The sequence below is a fragment of the Lactuca serriola genome, chromosome 8 (genome assembly GCF_051521515.1).
Source record: "Lactuca serriola cultivar US96UC23 chromosome 8, Lser_US96UC23_V15, whole genome shotgun sequence".
Classification (NCBI taxonomy): Eukaryota; Viridiplantae; Streptophyta; class Magnoliopsida; order Asterales; family Asteraceae; genus Lactuca; species Lactuca serriola.
In genome coordinates, this window is record NC_136415.1 from 140,852,928 (window position 1) to 140,879,009 (window position 26,082).

Sequence of the window (26,082 nt, forward strand, 5' to 3'; positions counted from 1 at the left end):
CTTCGTGGAGTATTCCGGGCTTTACAATCGATACCGGGGCTTTGGGGATTCTAAGATGAAGAAAATATGAAGAAAGGGGCTAAATATGGCAAAATTCCAAAAGTAACCGAGAGCCTTCGCAGGTACCCTTCTATTTATAGGGTCCGAAGTCCTGATCCAAGGGCTGAGAGGCTTCTGATCCAACGGCTGAAAGGCTTCGGTGGCAGCTTCTGATTGGACCGCGGTCTACTGGTGCACATGTGAGGTTCAGAGCTAGGCTATGCGAGGCTCGGAACATGCGGCAGCATGGCGAAGCTTCGGCCGGAGAGCTGGCTGCTTCAGATTGGGCCTCCTCCTCGGTCGAATCAGGATCCGACGCGTGGCTTCACATGACTCAGCAGCTTGGTGACTTAGCAGGACACGAGGCACTCTTTCAGCGAAGGTGACGTGGCAAAGTGTGACTATGCGAATTTTCTCGATTTTCGCGCCAAAACTTCTAAAATCCATAACTTTTGCATACGAGATCCATTTTTGACATTCTTTATATGCACGCGTAGCTAAAATTACGCTCTACAACTTCCGTTTAGACTTCGTCGGCTAATTTTGACTTTAAATTTCATATTATTATTTTTAACAGACCAGGACAGGAAATCCGTTAAAAATTCATAACTTCTTCATCCGACGTCCGTTTTTATCAGACTTTTTACCGTTGTGTTCCTAATGACGAGACCTTCAATTCTCGTTTAGGTTGTGTCGGCTAAAAATCGCTTGATCTAAAATTCGAGTTTTTAGCTGTCTACTGCTAAGCTGAAACTTCGAAAAATCATAACTTCCTCACACGAAGTCAGATTTGGGCGTTCTTTTTATCGAACTTCTCGGTTTAACGAATGCTACGACTTTTGTTTAGATCACTAAGGCTAAAAAGTAGTTTATCAAAAACTCACTTTTTACGACATTCAGCGCCATGTTGGTTTTGTCGCGAAACTTCGACAAGTCATAACTTCTTCGTTATAACTCGGATTTTGGTATTCTTTATATCCCCGAAATCCTTGTTTTGACCACTACAACTTTATGTAAAGATATCGGGCTTATCTCATACTTTAATTTTGACGCTTATTTTTATTCTTAATTAATTAAACGCTAATAATTAAGCATAAACACATAATTCACATAATATTCACATAATTCTTTTTCATTTCTTCAAAATGAGTTACAAAGGTTAACCTAGACTATCAACTCAATAAATGCCTAGGCTAGAAACACGAGTGTTACAATTCTCTCCCCCTTAGGATGATTCCGTCCCTAGAATCACATATCACCAAACAAATGCGGGTAGCAACTCATCATGTCACTCTCCGTTTCCCAAGTGATATTTGGTCCATTCGTATGTTTCCAGCGCACAAGCACTAAATCGACCATCTTGCGTCGTAACTTCATAGTCTTACGGTCAACGATTGCCTCAGGTTCTTCGATCAACCTCTTGTTTTCATCCAACCTTAAATCAGAAATCGGAATTATGTCAGGTACATCTCCCGTGAACTTTCTCAAGTAACACACATGGAAGGTGTTATGAATACCCTCCAGTTCTTCCGGTAACTCTAGCTTATAAGCTTGATTCCCGATCTTCTGAAGAACTTTAAACGGTCCAATAAACCTTGGACTCAACTTTCCTCGTTTCCCAAATCTTATAAGTCCCTTCCACGGCGAGACTTTAAGTAAAACCGAATCTCCAACTTCAAAGGTTATCGGTTGTCTTTTCGTGTCAGCATAACTCTTTTGTCGATCTTGAGCGGCTAACATTCTTTCCCTTATCACTTTCAACTTTTCGGCAGTCTGATGGACTATTTCAGGTCCCATAAACTGCTTTTCCCCAGCTTCAAACCAACATGATGGCATTCGACACTTTTCCCCATAAAAAGCGTGATAAGGTGCCATCTTAATGCTTGAGTGAAAACTATTATTATAGGAAAATTCTACTAGAGGTAAGTGTTCATCCCAGTTACCTTGGAATTCTTGGGTACATGCTCTCAGCATATCCTCCAATGTTTGAATCGTTCGCTCGCTCTGACCATCGGTTTGCGGATGGTAAGTTGTACTCAAACACAACTTGGTACCCAATTCCTCTTGTAGACTCCTCCAAAATCTCGAGGTAAAACAGCTATCACGATCAGACACAATCATTAACGGAACACCGTGAAGCCTCATAATTTCCTTCACGTAAGAATTCGCAAGTTTATCCATAGACCACTTCTCTTTGGCTGCTATGAAATGCGCACTCTTAGTGAAGTGATCAACGACCACCCAAATCATGTCGTGACCGTTCCTTGTTCTGGGCAGTTTAGTCACAAAATCCATGGTGATGTCTTCTCATTTACCCATGGGTACGGGTAAAGGTTCTAAACTCCCATACGGTTTCTGATGTTGTGCCTTAACCCTAGCACAAGTTACACACTCGGCCACATACTTAGCAACATCGAGCTTCATCGTCGGCCACCAATAATAGGGTTTTAGATCCCTATACATTTTTGTACTGCCGGGATGAATTGAGTACATGGTCTTGTGAGCTTCTTTCATCAGAAGATCTCTTACTCCGCCTGTCTTAGGTACCCAAATCCTATCTTGGAGTATCTTCAATTCTTGGTTGTTTGTACCGAACACTAACGTTTTGCCCAAACGTTCTTCCTTTCGGTCATTTTTCACCAAAGCTTCCTCTTGAGCTTTCTTTATACTTTCCACAATTGTCGAGACAACTTCAACTCTCAACGCTCTTGGCCTTTTCTTTTCAAGGTTTACCTTCCAACTAAGAGCATCAGCAACAACATTTGCTTTACCAGGGTGGTAAAGTATCTCACAGTCCTCCTTCTTTTCCATCTTAGCATCGATCACGAACGGTAGATATGATGTACATCCTTTGGCCAAACACTTTCTGGCTTTCATTAGGGAAATGATTCCAGAATTTACGCTGCGTTTGTCTCCATACACCATAAACGACTCTTTCCCTGGCGGGTTTACTTTTACTATCTTCTTTCTACATAATATTTCTGCATCGTTGGCGCTAAGCCAATCCATTCCTAAAACTATGTCGAATCCATTTAACTCGATAGGCAATAATTCCTCGTGGAACTTATTCCCATCCAAGTCAATGAGGATGTTTTTCATACAATGGCTAACAGGTACAAACTTGCCACTAGCAATCTCGACTAATAAGGCATTAACTAGCCTATCTACAGACAAAGCTAGCTTTCTACCAAATTCATGCGATATAAAGGAGTAATTGGCTCCAGAATCAAACAAAATTTGGGCAGGAAATTCGTTTACGAGAAAGGTACCTGACGCGACATCGACTTCTTCTTTTGCAGCTTCAAGTGTCGTCTAAAAGTCTCTCGCCTTCGGCTTTGGTGGTAGATTGGGCTTTGCGTCATCCTTCCTCTTTGGACAGTCTTTAAGAACATGCCCTACTTCATGGCACTCAAAACATACCCTCTTGTCGGACATACACACGTTGGCATAATGCCCAGTCTTTCCACATTTGAAGCAAGTCACCTCCTCACTACGTCTCCCAGAGTGCTTTTTCTTGCACTTCTCACACCATTTCACTTCACCTCCTCCTCCTCCAAACTTCTTGGACTTAGAAAATTTGCTTTTCTTATTGGAACCCGAAGTTCCTTCAAAATTTCTCTTTTCACCTGCTTATGCCCTCTCCAGACCCTTCTCTTTGATCTGAACCTCGACATTCTTAGCAGCCCAGATGGCGGCTTTCAAAGTGGTTGCTTGCTTAACCATCGGACCAAAGTCCGCTGGTAATCCGAGGGCAAACTTGTTGACCTTAGAGAGTTCAGTTGGAACTAGATGAGGAACAAGCTTCATCTTTTCCATAAAACTAGCAGCGTATTCAGTAACGCTCATCTTTCCTTTCTTTAAATTCTGGAACTCATTGTTGATTTCCAGAAGATCCTGCTCAGAGCAGTACTGCAATTTCAATTGTACCACAAAACCTTCCCAAGACATCTTACTAGATTCACCCTTGGGCATCGAATCAGCTAGTAACTTCCACCAGCTCAACACACCAGACTTTAACAGAGGGATTGCAAGTGCGGTCTTTTGTTTGTTGTTGCACTCGCAACTTTCAAACATCGTCTCCATTTCGGAGGTCCAATTCATGACTTTGACCGGTGTCGGACTTCCAGATAGACACGGCGGTTTAGATGCCATGAAATCCTTGTATTTGCATCCGCGTCCATCAACTCCTCCATCCTGGTTGTTTTGTCTAACTATTGGTGGGTTGGCTCCTGCTGCTGATTGCCCTTCATTCAATACGGGCTGTTCAACAGGCATCGTAGTCTCTTCCTTATGTTGTTATAGTAATCGCCTTGTCTCCTCCATTTGGCGATCTAACATCATATGTATCATTGCTTGTACCCCAACCATCGTCATTGGCTCAGGTGCCGCTCCTACAACAGGTACTTGCTCAACTACTTGAGGTTGAGGCTGTTGATCCCTGTTTCCGTTTGCATTTGCAGCTCCAATACGAGATCTTGCCATTACAATCTATATAACGAATAAGGCGAATTTAGGTCTTTATCCTTGTTAGACATGTCAATTCCCTTATCACTCCGAAACGTTTACATGTTAGTTCTAATCTCGTAATCATACGCTTAGAATCCTACACACATAAGGTTTCCATGTAACATCCCGGAATAACAAGAGTAAAGTTGAAGGGCTAAAAGTGTAAATTGGAAAGGGCAACTCGGTGAGTCCACGAGTGGACTCGGTGAGTAGGGTCGCGATTTTGGTTGCGTGTTAAGTGGCCAACTCGGCGAGTCGACGGCTGGACTCGGCGAGTTGGTTCTGGGTGGAGAAAACCCTAATTTCGGAGGATGAGCCCTATATAAAGGACATTATACCCTCTCCCCAGCCTCTCTACCCTCCCTTGAAGTCCAGAAAACCCTAGAAGCATGATTGTGAAGGTTTTGTGTGCATTTGATCCTTGGAAAAGAGATTTTGGAGAAAGATCTTGGGAGTTAGGAGGCTTGGAGCAAGGGGCTTTGCTAAGATTCAGATTTCTTTGCTGTTGGGGCTTCCTTTTGATGTATAATCTCGTTCTTGGGCTGTTATTCTTCTAGATTCATCATTTTTGGGATGTGTGGGAGGTTTAGCTTGTGGTATTTTGAGTTTGAAGGATAGATCTGAGGTTGGTACCTCAGATCTGGAATGGAGAAGGTCTAGAGTGCATTAAAGTCCCTGTTCTTGAGTATTCGGTAAAGCCATCTTGTCCCAAACCCTAGCCCCTAGAGTGTAAAATGCCTAGATCTCCTTGGATTCACGTAAAGTTTGCCACTTTACGTGATGGATGAGTTGTAGGATGGTAGATCTACGTTTTGGATCAATTGCATGGCCTGGAAGGCTTCTGTATGGGATGAGATCTAGAGGCACTCGGTGAGTTGCTTGAAGATGGACTGGAACTCGGAGAGTTGGAAGAACAATTCAGCGAGTAGGTTGAAGATAGCCTTAGACTCGGCGAGTTTGTTCTTGGACTCGGCGAGTCTGGTCGTGAGGTCCAAGTTTCTTCTGGTTGAGTTGTGACTCGGTGAGTCAAGGGATGACTCGGTGAGTCGAGTGAGAAAGGACTCAGAGTTGCTGGACTTGACGAGTCTTGGGGTGACTCGGCGAGTTAAGTCGCGGATGGGGGAAGTTCTGAGCATGGGGACTCGGCGAGTCATCGGGTTAACTCGGCGAGTAGAGTCAGTCACGGGTTGACTTTGACTTGTCTTTGACCAAGGGTTAACCAGTGGATTCCAGGGGCATTTTGGTAATTGTTAGCTTTTGTTTTGAGTTCAGAGTCTTGGTGTTGGCCAGTGTTGGAGATGGTATCAGTGGTTGGAGCAGCTTGGGTTTATCTGTTCAGTCGACAATTTCGAGGTGAGTTATCCTCACTATATCAACGGGGTCTAAGGCACCAAGGTCGGCCCTTTATCGGATTAAGATCCGGGTATTTGTTGTTATGTTATTGCTTTGATATGTTGCATCCTGGTTGCTAGGATGGTATATGTTAGAGACCTGGTTAAGGTCGGTATCCTGTTATGTAGGGTGATGATATGTTATGTGATCTGTTAGATCGGCTTGTTGACTGTGAATTGTTATATGATTGTATGTTTATGTGCACATGGTTGTTGGACTGGGGTTGGGTTGAGGCGGGTCCTACTTTGTGTTGTAGGCCAAGATACCCAGGGCGGACCGGTTGTCCCGAAGTCCCAGCGGGCGGTCCGGATAGGCTGTAGGCCCCAAGAGGGCGGACCAGACGTGCCGAGGCTCGGAGAGTGGACTAGGCCGACTGAAGGCCCGTTGCGGGTGGACCAGTCATACTGTAGACTCAGAGAGTGGACCAGGTGGATTGAAGGCCCGGTGCAGACGGACTAATCACACTGTGGACTCGATGTATATGGCTAGACTCGGAGAGTGGACCAGGTGGACTGTTGGCCGGTGCGGTGGACCAGTCACACAGTAGACCCGAAGTGCATGGCTGTTCTTTGATTGGATATGATATGGCATGTTATGCATGTATGGTATATGTGGTTGGTATTTTAGGGATATCTCACTAAGCTTTCGGTCTTACAGTTGTGGTTTAATGTTTTTCAGGTTCTTCAAGAGACCGTGGCAAGGCGAAGGCGTGATCGTACCGCTCCTCATGTTTATGTTGTGATGTGATTCTGGGAATACTCTAAATAAATTGTACTGAAAACCTTTTTGTAATAATTTAATGAAATCGGGTTGTTTTTGAAAAATTTAAATTGGTTGGAATTTTTCGGTCGTTACAAGTTGGTATCAGAGCCTTGGTTTGAGTGAATTGGAGGAACACTCGTGTGACTCCGGTCTCAAATCGAGGAGGGTTTTCAAAAGAGAATTTAAAATGGTTTTCAAAATGAGTAAAGGAGGACGCGGAGGTACGATCAGCCGGAGCCAGTAAGTAACCCCAAAATACCATACATGATATTTGTTTTTGAGCTTTGATAGAACAGCATGCTAGTGCTATGCTAGGGATCTTTAGGATTTCATGATAATGTTGTCTGATTTATGATGCCTGTTAGTCTAGGGTTTCCTTGTGAGAGATTTCCAGTGTTCCTCTAGTAGTGAGGGTTGAGCACTTGTTTTGTATATTTTACACTAGGGTGTTGTGGTAGTACTTCGTACAAATATGGGTAAGTGTGGAAGATAGTATGGGCCCGTACTACTGAAAGCACAGGACCCATACGCGTATCAGGGAAACCATGACCTCTAGGGTTGGGTTGAGAGTTGGTTCCCGGGTTAGTGGGAAGTGTCTGAGATTGTGTGGGGTTTTTCAGTATGGAGATTCCGAGGCATGTTGGGAGTGGATCCGGGCCAGGATCAGTAGCAGGAGAGGGAGTTCCGGGCGGGTCAGTACCGCCCGAGGTTATTGGTCAGATGAGCACGTGCGAGTTGGCTGCGAGGATTCGTGAGATCCTGCATGATGAGGTTGCTGCGTTGTTCCGGGCTGAGTTGCCGGAACTGTTTGGGTCGATCAAGACCGCCATGGTTGAGTATTTTGATGAGCGCTATGCGGCTCTCACTGAGACGGCTGCCGCGGCGGCTACAGCGGCTGTAGCAGCGGCAGGGGGAGGAGCTGGTCGGGGTTTTCAGTATCGGGACTTCGATAATACGAAGCCTCCTACCTTTGATGGATTTTAGGACCCGATCGTTGCTATGAGATGGTTGTCGGACGTGGAGGGGTGTTTCTTCACGTGTTCATGCCCTGCTGATCAGAGGGTGAGGTGTGCTCTGAACCTGTTGAGGCTCGGGGCGAAGGATTGGTGGAGATTGACCACGTGGTCATATTCGGATGCGTAGAGGGATGCGGTTTCATGGGATCGGTTCAGAGAGATGTTTAGCACTCGTTATGTTTCACGGGTTGAGAGGGAGAGATTGGCTCAGGAATTCCTTGAACTAAAGCAGGATTCGGAGTCGGTGACGGAGATCACCGGGCTGTTCACTGAGAGGGCGATGTTTTGCCCTGAATTCGCTTCGGAGTAGGCTCAGATGTCCCGATATCTGAGTATGCTCAAGAGAGATATCAGACAGTTTGTGTCTACGCAGAGGTGCGAGACTTTGTTGGAGTTGCAGGAGGCCGCCAGGCGGCGTGAGTTAGAGATTGCGTTGCAGTTGCGTGAGCTGAGGCAGGCCCCGGTGCAGTCGCAGACGGCGCCGAAACGGTCCAAGACCGTTGATTCTAGGGTGGGAGATCAGAGCAGCCACGGTTGTGGAAAGTGTGGAAGGGGTCACACCGGAGTTTGTAGGTCCGGTGGTGCATGCCGCAAGTGCGGGACGGAGGGGTACTATGCGAGGGATTGTCGGCAGTCAGCGCCGGTTCGGGATCTGAGGATTTGTTATCATTGTCATCAGGTTGGGCACTTGAGGGTCAACTGTCCACAGCTTGCTGCAGGACCGGTGCAGGCTCCAGCACCGGCCACTTTGAGGATCACGGGTGGAGGTCAGGGTGGAGCGGAGCCCCCAAGGGCTCAGGGTCGTGCTTTTCAGCTTACAGCAGAGGAGGTCAGAACAGTGCCGGATGCAGCTGCGGGTATGTTTCTTTCTTGATGTCTTGTTATCTTGTGATATTCGTGGAGTATTGTTTATCTTCTAGTCTCATTGTGTGGTTTTCGGTGTGGTATTCGTTGTTCTTTGAGGGTTATGGTATGGTTATGGGTTAGTGATGGGAATTTCGTTGGTTATCATTCATGGGGATTATTAGTGGAAAATCTAGCGTTGGTCTGAATGTCGGGTAGCATCTGCAGTCTGAGGAGTGGTTAGCTGAAGATTGAGTTTCTTTCGAGCGGGATGATCAGTGTGGAAATGTGATTTTCGTGAAGGTTGCTAGTGCGAGTGGGAATCAGTCCGCGTGTAGGTGTTGGTTTTGTGCAGGGTTGTTTTGGGAGGTCGGTGATAGCGAACGGTGGTTGATAGTCAGTTCTCTAAGTGGGGGAGAATTAGAAATTCTCCGGAAGGTCGATGGACATGAGAGGTTGTTTAGCTGCTTGGGTTTCAGCAGTGGTTCTGTCAGTCAAGCGTATAGGCTGGTATGAGTAAGTGGCAGGCGTGGGGGGCAGGATATAGACCTAGGGCATTCGATTGTGGAGGGCCTGGGAGCAGGCCGAGATCGAGTATGTATGATGGAGATAGAGTTCGGAACCCTTAGAGGGCTAGAATAGTATGCATGGGAGGATTTCCCGAAGAGATAACCCGGGATGATGAATGCTAGTTGAGCAGTCCGGATAAACTGAAGGCCGGTAGGCGTACCAGTCAGACCGAAGGCTCGGAGGACGGTCCAACCAGACTGAAGGCCCTGGAGGGCGGTCCAGATTGGCTGAAGGTTCTGAGAGTGGTCCAGATTGATTGAAGGCCTGGTAAGGCGGTCCGGTCATGCTGAAGACTCTGCAGGTATTGTTAGATCGGTTCGAGGAAGTGGATTGAATATGTTGCGATGTGTTAGCATTAGAAGGTCTGGCTCCGGGTATTGATCTTGATTAATGGAGATAGTGCATGGACTCGAGAGTCCTTGCTAGCAGATTCAGAACATGTGTGTTGCATGAATAGCGGTTATGCTATAAAGGAGTGGTGTAGCGTTGGGCGAGTACCGTGGCACTTGTCGTAGTGACAAGGCGGCCAAGTGGATTTCCTTGGTAAGGAAAGAGAGAGGAATGTAGCTCCAAGAGGGAGTGTAAATTCACAGAAGTGAAAGCAGCAGCGCAAAGTTATGATTGGAGTGGTCCGATTATGGTCATTGAGCAGCGTGATTGCGGCAGTGGTATGGGATCACATCCGGATTGGATGTCTGCTGAGGTCGCGGAAGGAGTTCCGCGGGTGTAGAGCCAAGAGGCTCAGAAGGGATGCAGGGATGGAGTCTTGGACTCCCAGTTTGATTCTGATCAAGGAATTGTGTATGTAGTGGTGGTTCATCCTGGGGGATGTTTGGAGGTGTCGTCAGTGTGATGGGTTTTCCCAACCCGAGAGTGCTAGGGCTAGTTCAGCATGTGCATGCGATTACAAGAGGAGAACTCATGGGAGTTGCTCTGAGGCTGAAGAATGTGTCATTCTGTCAGCAGGGTGTGGATAAAGTTGGACTCGGATCGGGAACCCGGTGGTTCAGGGTTATATCTAGCTCGTAAGAGTCAAGTGATTGTTGTGATCAGGATCGAGAAAAGTGCCATGGAGTGGTACTCGGTTGATAAGTGTGGAGCATGATGGGTGTGATTATCAGAGCGTAAAGCCGGTGGCCGACTTGAGACGGTGGTCAGGACACCGCAAGAAAGGAGAAAGTGAGTTTCGGGTTTCGATGGTTGTGCTTTGAGGAACTTGGTCTGGTTAATGCCAGGTGATGCAATGCGAGAGTATTTCTGGAGTTGAGTTGCCGCAGGCTTCGAGGACGAAGCCTAATTTAAGTGGGGGAGAATTGTAACATCCCGGAATATCAAGAGTAAAGTTGAAGGGATAAAATTGTAAATTGGAAAGGGCAACTCGGCGAGTCCACGAGTGGACTCGGCGAGTAGGGTCGCGATTTTGGTCGCGTGTTAAGTGGCCAACTCGGCGAGTCGGCGGTTGGACTCGGCGAGTTGGTGCTAGGTGGAGAAAATCCTAATTTCGGAGGATGAGCCCTATATAAAGGACATTATACCCTCTCCCCAGGCTCTCTACCCTCCCTTGAAGTCTAGAAAACCCTAGAAGCACGATTGTGAAGGTTTTGTGTGCATTTGAGCCTTGGAAAAGATATTTTGGAGAAAGATCTTGGGAGTTAGGAGGCTTGGAGCAAGGGGCTTTGCTAAGATTCGGATTTCTTTGCTGTTGGGGCTTCCTTTTGAGGTATAATCTCGTTCTTGGGCTATTATTCTTCTAGATTCATCATTTTTGGGATGTATGGGAGGTTTAGCTTGTGGTATTTTGAGTTTGAAGGATAGATCTGAGGTTGGTACCTCGGATCTGGAATGGAGAAGGTCTAGAGTGCATTAAAGTCCCTATTCTTGAGTATTTGGTGAAGCCATCTTGTCCCAAACCCTAGCCCTAGAGTGTAAAATGCCTAGATCTCCTTGGATTCACGTATAGTTTGCCTCTTTACGTGATGGATGGGTTGTAGGAGGGTAGATCTACGTTTTGGATCAATTGCATGGCCTGGAAGGCTTCTGTATGGGATGAGATCTAGAGGCACTCGGCGAGTTGCTTGAAGATGGACTGGAACTCGGCGAGTTGGAAGAACAATTCGGCGAGTAGGTTGAAGATAGCCTTAGACTCGGCGAGTCTGTTCTTGGACTCGAAGAGTCTGGTCGTGAGGTCCAAGTTTCTTCTGGTTGAGCTGTGACTCGGTGAGTTAAGGGATGACTCGGTGAGTCGAGTGAGAAAGGACTCAGAGTTGCTGGACTCGGCGAGTCTTGGGGTGACTCGGCGAGTTAAGTCGCAGATGGGGGAAGTTCTGAGCATGGGGACTCGGCGAGTCATCGGGTTGACTCGGCGAGTAGAGTCAGTCATGGGTTGACTTTGACTTGTCTTTGACCAAGGGTTAACCAGTGGATTCCAGGGGCATTTTGGTAATTGTTAGCTTTTGTTTTGAGTTCAGAGTCTTGGTGTTGGCCAGTGTTGGAGATGGTATCAGTGGTTAGAGCAGCTTGGGTTTATCTGTTCAGTCGACAATTTCGAGGTGAGTTATCCTCACTATATCAACAGGGTCTAAGGCACCAAGGCCGGCCTTTTATCGGATTAAGATCCGGGTATTTGTTGTTATGTTATTGCTTTGATATGTTGCATCCTGGTAGCTAGGATGGTATATGTTAGAGACCTGGTTAAGGTCGGTATCCTGTTATGTAGGGTGATGTTATGCTAGTGACCGGTTAGGTCGGTATCCTGGTTAGGATGATGATATGTTATGTGATCTGTTAGATCGGCTCGTTGACTGTGAATTGTTATATGATTGTATGTTTATGTGCACATGGTTGTTGGACTGGGGTTGGGTTGAGGCGGGTCCTGCTTTGTGCTGTAGGCCAAGATACCCAGGGCGCGCCGGTTGTCCCGATAGCCCAGCGAGCGGTCCGGATAGGCTATAGGCCCCAAGAGGGCGGACCAGACGTGCCGAGGCTCGGAGAGTGGACCAGGCCGACTGAAGCCCCGATGCGGGCGGACCAGTCATACTGTAGACTCAGAGATTGGACCAGGTGGATTGAAGGCCCGGTGCGGGCGGACCAATCACACTGTAGACTCGATGTATATGGCTAGACTCGGAGGGTGGACCAGGTGGACTGTTGGCCGGTGCGGTGGACCAGTCACACAGTAGACCCGAAGTGCATGGCTGTTCTGTGATCGGATATGATACAACATGTTATGCGTGTATGGTATATGTGGTTTGTATTTTGGGGATATCTCACTAAGCTTTCGGGCTTACAATTGTGGTTTAATGTTTTTCAGGTTCTTCAGGAGACCGTGGCAAGGCGAAGGCGTGATCGTACCGCTCCTCATGTTTATGTTGTGATGTGATTCTGGGAATACTCTAAATAAATTGTACTGAAAACCTTTTTGTAATAATTTAATGAAATTGGGTTGTTTCTGAAAAATCTAAATTGGTTGGAATTTTTCGGTCGTTACATTCCAGATCCGGTCGGCAACAGACCATAGATCTGAACAAATAATGGCACACATGGCAAACACATAGCATTTAGCACATAAGAGCATTTAGGCATCTTCCCTAAAATAAACTAGTGCTTGTGACTAAAATATGGTAGACACTCATCTCACAATCATCACTTAGCATTCTAAGTTCAAGTCTAGAAATTCTATAATTTCTTAGTTCGCTTAAACTAATGCTCTGATACCAACTGTGACATCCCCTAATTTCTCGGCCAAAAAAGACCGATTTAATTTATGCTTTCTAAAATAAAATCAGAGAAATCTTTTTAAAAGATGTTGCGGAATTGGTCCCCAAACAAAATATGATAAAAGCTTATCAAAACCCTTCATTAAGAAGGTATATCTTTTCCATATATATATCAAAACCTCGGGATGTCATGTTCCGATACAGATCAAAAGCATAAACAAGACATTATAAGCCTTTCAACAGTTATTTACAACTATTGGCCTATAATCCAAAAATCTCTCATCGTCCTCCGACTATGCTCAGGGTCCACTACCTGTAACATAGAAAGCTGAATGGGTCAGGCCTGGGAGCCTGGTGAGCATATAGGGTTTTCAACCCACAATAATAATAAACTTATTAAGTTCACCAATCAACAATAACCCTAATTACTCATTCCCGTTATCCTCACTTTACGTCCCTAAACACTTTTCACAAGGGACCTAGCCTAAAGAATATCATCGGGATGGACACTACTGCTAAGGGGTTTCCTCAGCCATACATGTCCTAAAGGCAACCATGAAGGGGATGGAGTACAACGAATGAACACTCTCAGTTCATTAACACCTACAGGTTGCAGACCTGCTAATGTTTCCCACTGGACTGTCTAGAAAGTCCGTGGTCGTCATCCAAACTCCGCTAGACGACTGGATCTCAAAACACATTGAGGCCTCTCATCAATTTTATTTTATCACACATCACTATCTACCCATGTTCTACCTAACATATTTGTAGATAAAAATACCTATACAGTTTAAAACTTGAATAAAATATCAACTCAACAGTCACCTTAAATAAACAATTAATATACTTACACATAGCATGTATTATAAGGTAAATACTTCATATCTATGTGTAAAATGAAAGTGACTATACACTCACTTGATTTGGTGATAATCGAGCAGCAATTCGTTTCCTAAAACGATCGCTTCTAATAAAACTGAGAGTTTTATTGAGAAACCGGGCTTTGTAAAAGTCGGGCTTCGAAACCGAAAAGATAAATTTTTCGGGCTTCTCGGGCACTTCGTGGAGTATTTTGGGCTTTACAATCGATACCGGGGCTTTGGGGGATTTTAAGATGAAGAAAATATGAAGAAAGGGGCTAAATATGGCAAAATTCCAAAAGTAACCGAGAGCCTTCGCAGGTACCCTTCTATTTATAGGGTCCGAAGTCCTGATCCAAGGGCTGAGAGGCTTCTGATCCGACGGCTGAGAGGCTTCGCAGGGGGGGTGGCTCGCACGAGGGTTGCGCGTGCGAGAGGCTCGGTGGCAGCTTCTGATTGGACCGCGGTCTACTGGTGCAGATGCGAGGTTCGGAGCTAGGCTATGCAAGGCTCGGAACACGCGGCAGCAGGGCGAAGCTTCGGCCGGAGAGTTGGCTGCTTCGGATTGCGCCTCCTCCTTAGTCGAATCAGGATCCGACGCGTGGCTTCGCATGACTCAGCAGCTCGGTGAGTTAGCAGCTTGGTGACCCAGCAGGACACATGACACTCTTTCAACGAAGGTGACGTGGCAAAGTGTGACTATGCGAATTTTCTCGATTTTCGCGCCAAAACTTCTAAAATCCATAACTTTCGCATACGAGCTCTATTTTTAACGTTCTTTATATGCACGCGTAGCTAAAATTATGCTCTACAACTTCCGTTTAGACTTCGTCGGCTAAATTTGACTTTAAATTTTATATTTTTATTTTTAACAGACCGGGACAGGAAATCCGTTAAAAATTCATAACTTCTTCATCCGACGTCCATTTTCGTCAGACTTTTTACCGTTGTGCTCTAATGACGATACCTGCAATTCTCGTTTAGGTTGTGTCGGCTAAAAATCGCTCGATCTAAAATTCGAGTTTTTAGCTGTCTACTGCTAAGCTGAAACTTCGAAAAATCATAACTTCCTCATACGAAGTCAGATTTGGGCGTTCTTTTTATCGAACTTCTCGGTTCTACGAATACTACGACTTTCTTTTAGATCACTAAGGCTACAAAGTAGTTTATCAAAAACTCACTTTTTACGACATTCAGCACCGTGTCGGTTTTGTCGCAAAACTTCGACATGTCATAACTTCTTCGTTATAACTCGGATTTTGGTATTCTTTATATCTCCGAAATCCTTGTTTTGACCACTACAACTTTATGTAAAGATATCGGGCTTATCTCATACTTTAATTTTGACGCTTATTTTTATTCTTAATTAATTAAACGCTAATAATTAAGCATAAACACATAATTCACATAATATTCACATAATTCTTTTTCATTTCTTCAAAATGAGTTACAAAGGTTAACCTAGACTATCAAATCAATATAAATGCCTAGGCTAGAAACACGAGTGTTACACAACTCACTGATCTGCATCTTATCCAGAAGTAGTTGGGGGTTCTGCGATCTGACTCGTCGAGTCCAAGAACAGACTCGTCGTGTCCTAGGAAATCTTCAACAGACTCGCCGAGTCCATGCACAAGTTCATACAACTCGTCGAGTACACCCATGTGACTCGCCGAGTCTCTCCAGTTCTCAGTCCATACAATGGCTTTTTGAGCCATGCAGGGGCTCCAATCCATAGATCCACTCTTCTACAGTCTATCCCCCACATAAAGTTGCAACCTTTACGTGAAACCAAGGAGCTAAAGGCCCAAAACACTGTAGGGCTAGGGTTTAAGACAAAGGGGCTTCACCAATAACTTATTGACTTCAGCTTTAAGACATTCTGGACCATCACAACCCTAGATCTGAAGTAGCAACCTCAGATCTAAGTCCCAAACCCAAAATAGATCTCAATCTTACCAAAATAGCCCCAAAATCTCATTCAAGAATAGATCTAATTGCAATAAAGCCAAAGCAACAACTTATTACCTCAAGGATAACCTCCCACTGAAGAATAATCCAACTCTCTACAAAGCCCCTTGCTCCAAGCTTCTTGATCTTCAATATCTCTTCACAAAACTCCCTTATCTAAGCTCCAAATTGCTCCCAAGGACTCTCACTCACGATTTAGGGTTTCTGGATCTCAAAAGGGAAGTAGAGAGGCTATGGAAGGGATGTGATGTTCTTTAAATAGGGCATAACCCTCGGGATTATGGTTTTCCTCATCCAGACCAGACTCGCCGAGTCTATTAGCCGACTTACCGAGTCGGTCACTTACTTTATGCCACAGATCCCGCTCCGACTCGTCGAGTTCCTCCCTGGACTCGACGAGTTGACTATTGACTTAGAGCATTTCCTTTCTTTTCTTGGTCTTTCTGATTCTGGGTGTTACAATCGATTTTAAATCTATTATCAATAACTATTGGATTTACATTAAGGATGTTGCCTTCATAAATATTTTAAGCTAACTTGCGTTGGCTCAAACATAAAGTTGACCATCGATATTCAGATAGAATCAAAACACCATATTGGTAGCCAATAATGTTAGATTAGGTGTCTAAGGTCAAACTAAACTGATATAACTTTACGAACTAAAAATAAAGTAGTTTTTTGAGTAGCTCTTAATAACTAGAAATAGTTATGAACAACTTAAGGAGCGTGATGAAAATATTCGTTTTCTTATACCTTTTTCGGGGAATAATACTAGGATAATTTGAGAGGGAAATGAAATTTCAACTTTGTTGACATTTAGTCACTAAACTTTTTTTTCATTATTTATTTTCCATTGAACTATTAAAACTGTTCACATTTTACCCTTATGAGCAGTTGTTACCGGTCATAAGGGTAAAATGTGAATAGTTTCAATAGTTCAGTAGCAAATAAATAATGAAAAAAAATTCAGAAAAGTCCCATTATTTTGGAAAAAATTACATTCAAGTCCTAAATATATTTTTTTTTGAATAAAAAAACCCAAGAAACCGGATAAACCTTATATTTTAACCCTTTTTTACCTTTTCAGCCGGTAATCGCTTACGTGGCATGTTAAGCTGGAAGAAAAATCCGACGTGGCAAATGGTGGCATGCCACGTCAGCGGAATTCATCACACTTAAAAAATAGAATTTTTTGCAAGAAATGGGGGTCCGATGGTTCAAACACGAGCACTCCCACTCTAAACACACGCACCTAACCACTAAAGCTAGATATTTTATCTGCTCTATATCCTTCAGAAATGTATACATTCTTTATCTTTTCCCTTAGCATTCTAAGAAAAATCTTAATTATTGAAGGAAACTGAGGATTAGAAGATTCGAACTCAAGTCATTTCTCTAACAAAATCCCACCGCAACCAACTAGTCTGAAACCCACTCGTGTCTTTGTTTCCATAACAGTTATATATATCAAAACTTCGAAAAAACAATTACATTTATTATTTTTATTTTCTATTATTATTAATGAATATATTATAATTATTTTTATTAAAAATGCACACATTTATAAACTTTTTACATATAAATATATTTTAGATGTATAATAACGTACTTAAAAATGTATATATACATACCTATGTGTATTTGTACAATTATATATATATATATATATATATATATATATATATATATATATATATATATATACACGTTTTTAGTTTTACAAAATACATATAATCACTATATATATGTTTGCGTTATAATAATAATAATAATAATAATAATAATAATAATAAATAAATGTAGTTATTTTCTTCAGAGTTTTATAGATATATACTAGGGATGAGCATATGGACCGGGGAACTGGCCGGAACTGGTACCGGAACCGGAACCGGCACCGGAACCGGAACCCGATGGAACCGGTCGGGCCGGGACCGGTACGTTATTTTTGTGGATTTTTGGAACCGGGAACCGGTGGGAACCGGAACCGATTTAACCGGAACCGGTAGAACCGGCAAAAACCGGAACCGTATGATGCTATTTTTCAAGGAGCACTTCCAACATTTGAAGACATGACAAGAACCGGTAGGAACCGGGAACCGATAGAATCGGAACCGGGAGAACCGCCGGGCCGGTTCAGTTCTTGATTTTGGCCGAAGCCGGTTCCCCGGTCCGGTCCGGTTCGGGCCGGTTCCGGCCGGGGGTCCTTTTGCTCATCCCTAATATATACCACTATGAAGAGAGTAAATTACAAAATGGTTCTAGCTTAGTTGGTTGCAGACGTGCTTTGTGAGTAAACCTGACAATTCAGACACGAATACACGAATCTGTGAGAGACACGAATACACGACATGAATACATTTAGAAAATTGAGATAAAACTTATTTTTCATTGTGTAATCGTATCGTGTCAAATTTATGGCTGACACGTTTTCATAACACGAATTGTCAGGTCTATTTGTGAGGGGTAGGTCCTTGGTTCTATTCCCCTTGGCTTCTTTTTCTCCTAGAAAAAATCTTTTGTAGAACTTTAATGAAAATAAATAAAGATTATATATTCATGTAAAGAATATAAAATATATGTGACATCGCTTAATTGGTTAGATGCGTTTGTTTGGTAGGAGAGGTCCCGAGTTTGAAACCTCTCTGCTGTCTTCCCTTTATTCCTTACAAAAATAAAAAATTCATCATTTTTAAAGAAAATTGATTTATGCTGACAAGGCATGCCAAATCAGATGACACATCAGCATCACCTTCCAACTTGACATGCCACATAAGGGATTACCGGCTGAAAAGGTAAAAAATGGTTAAAATGTAAGGTTTATCCGATTTCTTGGGTTTTTTTATTCAAAAAAAAATTTAGAACTTAAATGTAATTTTTCCCAAAATAAAAAGACTTTTATGAAGATTTCCCTTTTTCACTGTGTGTTCTTTTGTTTTGTATCATTTATGAACAAAATATGGTAACATATTATTGAGATACATAAAAGTTGTGAATAATATTGATGGTAACATGATCTAATGTAGTTATTCTTATTACATATTTGTATCTTGTAAGAAAATATGTATAAATTTGACTTTTACAACACTTTCAAAGAGAAAGGTGGAGGTAGAATGATTGATTTGACAAACATATGTGTTAGTCCATTCTCAAGGGCTATGGCTTAAAGTGAAACCTTTCTACGAATTACGTTTTACTTTTTCTTAAACTTATTTTATTGTAATCTCTAAAGGTGGATGAAAGTGGGTCATGAACACATTATTGACCAAAAATCCCGAATTGAGTAGCTTTGGTGCATATAGAATTATATAAGGCTTGCCTGTATGTATATGTTGATGTGGACGTGTGGGTAACGGGTGAATACTTCCCCTTACAAATAGCAGTTGGCTTTTATTTATTTAAAGAAAATGATTTTTTATTTTTATTTTTTTTTAGATAATGACATAAAAGAGGAATATATTTTTTGATTTAGGTGTAGTTCGTCATATAGTTTTTTTCGTCCATATTTACCTCTTCAACTTATTAAACTGTACACATTTCATCTTTATGATCGGCTACTCCATGTGAGCCGAGAAAAATGATTTGATAGAGTAATATATTTTTCACTTTGTACATATTTATCCTTAATACTTTTTTGCACATTTAGTCATTAATATTTTTTTGTTGCAAAATAAGTCATTGTTGTTTTTATACGTATTCAGTACTTATGACCGGTTTTTTTAGATTTTACTCACGACATCATATGTGGGACAATCATTAATGAGGTGTTCGAGACTATTGACGCTTAGGCCATCTCCAATGCATTGAACTCTTAATAGTTTAATGGATTGTCACATCAGCATTCCACTAACAATATCATTTAACCTATTAAACCCTACGCACCATTAAACTCTTAAGAGTTCAATGTATTGCCACATCACCCTTTTAATTTTTTTATATAAATAATATTAATAAATAAAACTAGAATATTACATTAATTAGAAATTTAAAGTTACAATTACTAAATATTAATTAAAGGTTATAATTTAGAAATTAAAAGTTACAAATAAGATGTTATCTTTTTAAAATATTTTTAGGATTTATATATTTTTTATTGTTTAGAATGAAAAAAATTATATATTAACTTAATAAATTAAATTATTAAATATAAATAAAGTGAAGTATAAAACAAAAAATAATAATGTATAGTTTGTTTTTTACAAAAAAAAATTAAGTAAATTAACTTTCAATATAATAATATATAGTTTGTACTAAACTGAGAATGAAAAATAAAAAAAAAAACAATTTCAATACCACCGTTGAATGAGAGGATTAAACCCCCATTCATTCAACTCCACCCACAGTGTTAAATACTATCCATTCAATGTCACCTCATCATTTTTTATCCATTGAACCCTCATGAAACCCCCATTGAGGATGACCTTATATCTACTGTGGCATCGGTTGCTTGGTTGCTTAAGTCTTGTGTTCTGAAGGTCGTAACTTCTTCATACAATTTCAAATTTTAACGATCTTTTTATCAATGCGTTCGTATTTAAGTCTACTACAACTTTCATTCAGATTAGTCCCGTTATGAAAATGTTCATACATACATTTATAAAGAATGCATGGATATAAAGATTGGAAGTAAAAATATATTACTTTTTAATGGGACTAATATAAACGAAAGCTGTTGAAGACTCAAATACGAATATGTTGATATAAAGATCGTTAAAATCCAAGATCGTATGAAGAAGTTACGATCTTCAGAAGACAAGACCCGAGACAAACCACAAAACCTAAGCAACCAAGCACCCGAGGCCACCGTGGTCATAACCATAAACGGTCTCGAACACCTCATTAATGATTGTCCTACGTAAGATGTCGTGAGAAAAACCTAAAAAAACGGTTATAAGTAACTGAATGTGTACAAAAAACAAATAGGACTTATTTTGCAACAAAAAAATATTAAAGACTAAATGTGCAAAAAAATATTAAGTACTAAATATGTACAAAGTGAGAAATATATTACCTTATTAAGTCATTTTTATCGGCTTACCTGGAGTAGTCGGTTATAAGGACTGAATGTGTATAATTTAACAAGTTGAAGCGGTAAATGTGTACGAAAAAAAAAAAAAAAAAAAAACTCAGTGACCAAATGTGTACAAATCAAAAAAGTATGTTACCATTTTAAGTCATTATTTTTTTTTCTCAAAAAACCTTTATAAATACTACTAAAATTAAAATATAGATTATTAAGGACATATTTTACAAGTAATAGTTTGAATAAAAAATTTATTGAAAATATATTTTATCTTTTTTTTAGAACAACGACATTAGATTAAACTAGCAAAGGCTAGACAAAAGAACATTAAGTAATTACATACAAATGATTTTTGACCCAATAAACCCATTTAACAATAAACTTAGAACACTTAGAATTGATCCAAAATAAAGATTAAGATCGGATGAAATCCCAAAGCTCCGCCTTAATTGGTTTGACCTTAGCAAATAGCAATCGGCTACGAAAACCCCAAATCGCTCAAAACATGGTTAAAACAGTCGCTTCCAAGTATCTTTTGACATTGCGAGACAACCTTACAGAATCTATCCACGTAATCCATTCAGAGATAGACAAATAAAGTGGAAAGTCCAAATCCCACCAACTACCAAGAAGATTCCACAAGTCGGACGCTACCCCGCAAGTGAAGAAAAGATGATTGACTGTTTCGACATCCACATCACAAAGAGGACATAAAACCGAATGAACCTCAATACTCTGTCTATCCAAATTAGTTCTAGAAGGTATCTTATTTAAACTCAGCCTCCAAAAAAGAATATTAACTCCGGACAGAATAAAAGTATTCCATCCGGTGGATTGAGAAGCCGAGTCCAAAACAACAAAACCAATCATAACAATTGTCGAAGCTATAAAAAAAACCATTAAAAGGATTAACTAACTAAATCCAAGAATCCTGATTCTCCACCAATGAAATCACGTCAAGATAAATTCTTAAATAATCAAATTGGAGAATCTCCTCACCGCCATATAGTTTTTTTGGAGGTTAAGGGAAAAAATCCTAGGAAATTGAACTTTTAACAAACAATCCCCACGCCACTCATCATACCAAAAAGAGATGGATTGTCCATCACCATTTTTACGATTGCATAAAGAAAGAAGGTGAACATCTTTAATAAAAAGACATTCAGTAGATCTAATTTCACCGAACCAAGTACACGAAACACTCCTAATAGGGGCATTGACAATTCGACAGTCAATACCATAAATACTTCTAATTACCGAAGCGCATAAGTTATTGGGATGTATTTTAAAACGCCAAATCCATTTGAAAAGAAAAGCAAACCAATTTTTAACAACTTTTATAAATTGGTTTCTTACCTTTTTTAAAAGTTTATTTTCTTTTAAATTTATTTTTCATAAACTTTACAACTTTTTTTACATTAGTTTTTGACAACTTTTTGTCCAAACTTAATTTATACAAGTTTTATATAAACTTACAAAAATAAATGTATATCGAGTGAAGTAAAAACTGTAATATAAAGATTCTTCATTGCACACTTTAGATATAATGAAAAACTTTAGTTTAGGAATCATTCAGACTAGATCTAAAAAAGAACATAGCCTTTATATGATCCCTTTTTAGTACCCTATCTTGAGTAGCAAAGTGTTCAGTAGGAAAAGACCGGAAGAAATGAGATTCGAACCCATGCATGACATAAAAATAAGTGCTGCATATTTTACACAATCTTATATGCGTGAAAACATATAATAAAATATATAATAAAATGATTAGAAAACAAATTTGTAAAAAACATTAGTTTGTGCAAATGGAGAAAAAAAAATTTAGAAAAAAGTTGTAAAAGTTATATATATATATATATATATATATATATATATATATATATATATATATATATATATATACTAGTAGTTTACCCGCGCAAAGCGTCGGACGACGAATAAGTTCTTTTGGCTATTAGATCCACTTGGTACCTAATTAGATCTAATTAGATGCATCTGAAACTCTTATATATCATACTTAATTTTAGATTATCAAATAAGTTTTTATGATTTTTTTCGAGGATTAGTTATCGATCTGAAGAATTCAAATCTATTACGGTTTTCGAAAAACACATTTGAATAAAATGAATTTATAAAAGCCGATCCAGTAACTAAAAATGACAATCTTTTCCGATTTCCTAGTTAACCAAATTGATTATTTTCCGTTTCTGTTGCAGTTTATGTGTTTTCCTTTTGACAGTTAACCAAAAAGCTGATTTATTTTACTTTATTTAAAAAAAAAGATGTTTAGGTGTAAACTTTATAGTTAATAACCGATTATTATTAAAAAAATTTGAATTTTAATTAATCATTTTCATATTTATTTTCTATAACTTAGAATTTCCATTATGTCCACTTTTCTTCATAAATTTATGAGTTATTAATACAAATTATATGTCATTTGCAGTTCATTATAATTTCTCTTAAAATAACTAATCTGAAAGAGGAACTCTTATGATTTCATTCAAATACAACTTTACCATATTGATATTTTTAATTTTGTCTTAAGTCATTTTGTTAATAAACTTTTATCCATATCACATTCCATATGTGAAGAACGATTTTCAACTTTTAGTCCTCAGGTTTGGCTATTTTACATTTATGCCAAATCTCATGCAACATCCCACATAAATAGACACAAATGCATATGTACATATGTTTTAAAATCTAAAAAATAATGATGCTTTGTGACACACAAAGTATGATAAACATTTGAACTTTTTGATTACTTCCATAATCTTTAATTAAGCATTCAAGGTTTCAAACCAAAGTATGATGTTATATAAACAAATCAATAAAAGTAAGATGCTATGAAATAACAAATCAACAATTTGTAATTAGACATTATTTGATAGTCACTGAAAGAGAGATTGTTTTTTAGCCTATATCACTCGAAAGTAGGATGCTATAAGAAACAAAACAATAATAATAAGTGTGTAGCTATTTTTGAGTGGTTGTCATTAAAAGATATATTGATTTTTGAGTAGTTGTCAACCTCGGTTTCACCTTGAATTCCGCCTCTATGAAGAGCAACAACATTAAACTCTATCACAAATTAGGAAACTTCACGACACCTTTTCTACATGCACGATAAAAGCTAAAATGGTGAGGCCACATACATTAAAAATACTATTTCTTGCTTTCACTCTACCATCCTTTGTTTAAACATGTTGTTTGTGATGATAATCTCTGTGAAATCAATCACATATTAATTATAATCAACTCAAAATCAAGTGAAAACATTATGCGACTTATAAACCTTCATAATTATTGAAATGTTCAAATAGCCTCATTAGTCCCCTGTAGTATGTAGATATAAACAAGTCAACTTGTCTTTTTTACTTGATATCAACAATTTACAAGTTTATTTTCACCCTATTTTGGTAAATTTTATTCAAAAAATAAAGACAAAATCATAGATATATGACTCAATGATAGTATTTAAAAAAAAATTAAAGAATATTATGGCTTTAAGTGAACAAATACATACCTTAGAAGGATCAAGCCTTAAAAAAATCAGCCAAAGTAGTTGGGCTTGTCCACTCAATTGATGCACATTAACAGGACACAATGGAAGAATCAAAATGGACCAAACGATTCCTGAGAAGGCACTTTGCTAAAGGAATAGGAACATGGAAGGAACACCCACTCGCAAATCTTCTTTTATTGATGACAATTGAAGCCAAATGTTCAATTTTTTGCGAAAATCTTGAGAAGCACATTGAACTGTTTTGTCAAGTGCGAGAATTAGAAATATATAAGTGTATAATCTGGGGGAAATTCATGCTAAATTCAGCCTTTAACAACAACAGGATTGATCTTAAATGTCAAAATGTGGCCATGGGAAGTGCTTAAAATGATGAAAAACACCCTTATAACAAATTTAAAGTAAACCCATATACATATTCGCCCAAAAATTAGTGATCGAATCAAATATTCAAACACCATGATAAATTAATTGAAAAGAACCAACAAAAATTCGAACATTATAAGAGCAGAAACGAAATTGGCCTTAGTAGTGCATGGAATGAGGCTACGAAGCATAGAGAGATGGTCGTTGATTCTCTCTCTCTCCGCTGTCTCTCCACCTCACTATGATTCCTCAAAGCCATTAAAGCTTTCTCTGCTTTTGCCCCCTTTTGATGATGATGAAGATGAGAATTATGATGATGAGGATGATGATGAATACTGCCAGGTCTAACCAGAGCCCTCACTATCTCTCCCATTTCATTATCCAACACTAATGAAGAAGACGACGTCGTCCGACCACAACCCCCTCTCATCATCATCATCTCCTTCAACGCAAACTCCTCAGAAGAAGTAAACCCTTTGAAAAAACTTAGAGGGAATTCCATTATCGTTTCGCTTTTGTTTCAATTTGACGGATTAGAAACAAAATATAGAGAGTCTAGCCTTCCACTTCTCATCATCCATAGTGGGTGTTGCTTTTGGGATCCCAAATCTGAAAAATATAGCAAATAACAATGATCGTAGAGCAAAAGAATAGCTTTTCAATATCTTTATAAATTAATACTTGGTGATAAACTTCAATAACGGCGGTGACCAACACCTGAAACACAAAAAAGATCTAGACGGATTAAAAGCTAAAAACACAGATCAAACACCATACCAGGTGGTCAGTCGACATCTAAGGTGCGTAGAGGATGGCGGCGACGTTGAGCAAAGCAGATGACCAATTAATTTCGTAGAGATCTAAAGAGATGATAGTTGATTTCTTTGGGAGAAAAAGAGAAGATGGTGAATGATTTCAGCATACTTCTGGTAGAAACAAAAGGTGGATATGGCGGTGGAGGCCATGAATGGTTTCTCGTTTGTGCTTGTGATCAGATATGGTTAAAAGAGGTGGTGAAGGTAGTGCTAGGAGGCGGTGTTGATGGGGAAGGGGGTATATCGGTTTGACTAGAGAAAAAGCAGAGAAATGGTGATACTATAGGGTTTTGTGAGAGGAGCGTGGTCTCAAGAAGTGAGAGATGACTCGTTTACATTTATGTTTTAAACTGCGATTGATTCAAACTTTCCTAAAAAACGGAGGAAAAACCTGATATGAGGAGAATGATCAAGATGAAAGAAGTTGGGTCAAAGATATCTTTTCAAAGATGTGATTTAAAATTTTAATATTATTTTATTATTGACAACTTGTACTTTTTGCTTCATGGTTTGAACGTCTTAAAAAAATATTATTCTTATATTGAGTCTATTTATAGAAATAGTAGGATTTCTTTTATAAGATAGTATAGATATATATAGGTTTAGGTTTTATGAAAAACAAAAAACCCTAAAAATCATAAAAATGCATAAAAAAAATACTTAGAAAACCCAAACTTTTT

At 39.9% G+C, this 26,082-nt stretch overlaps 1 long non-coding RNA gene across 1 annotated transcript; it reads right to left on the bottom strand.

Moving 5' to 3' along the window:
- Positions 1-23,492: 23,492 nt before the first annotated feature.
- Positions 23,493-25,810, bottom strand: LOC145070343 (uncharacterized). The gene is made up of 3 exons (XR_013689905.1): positions 25,365-25,810; positions 24,225-25,196; positions 23,493-23,923 (listed from the first exon to the last, which is right to left on the bottom strand). It is a non-coding gene; the product is annotated as an uncharacterized LOC145070343 (long non-coding RNA).
- Between the last annotated feature and the right edge of the window lie 272 nt (positions 25,811-26,082).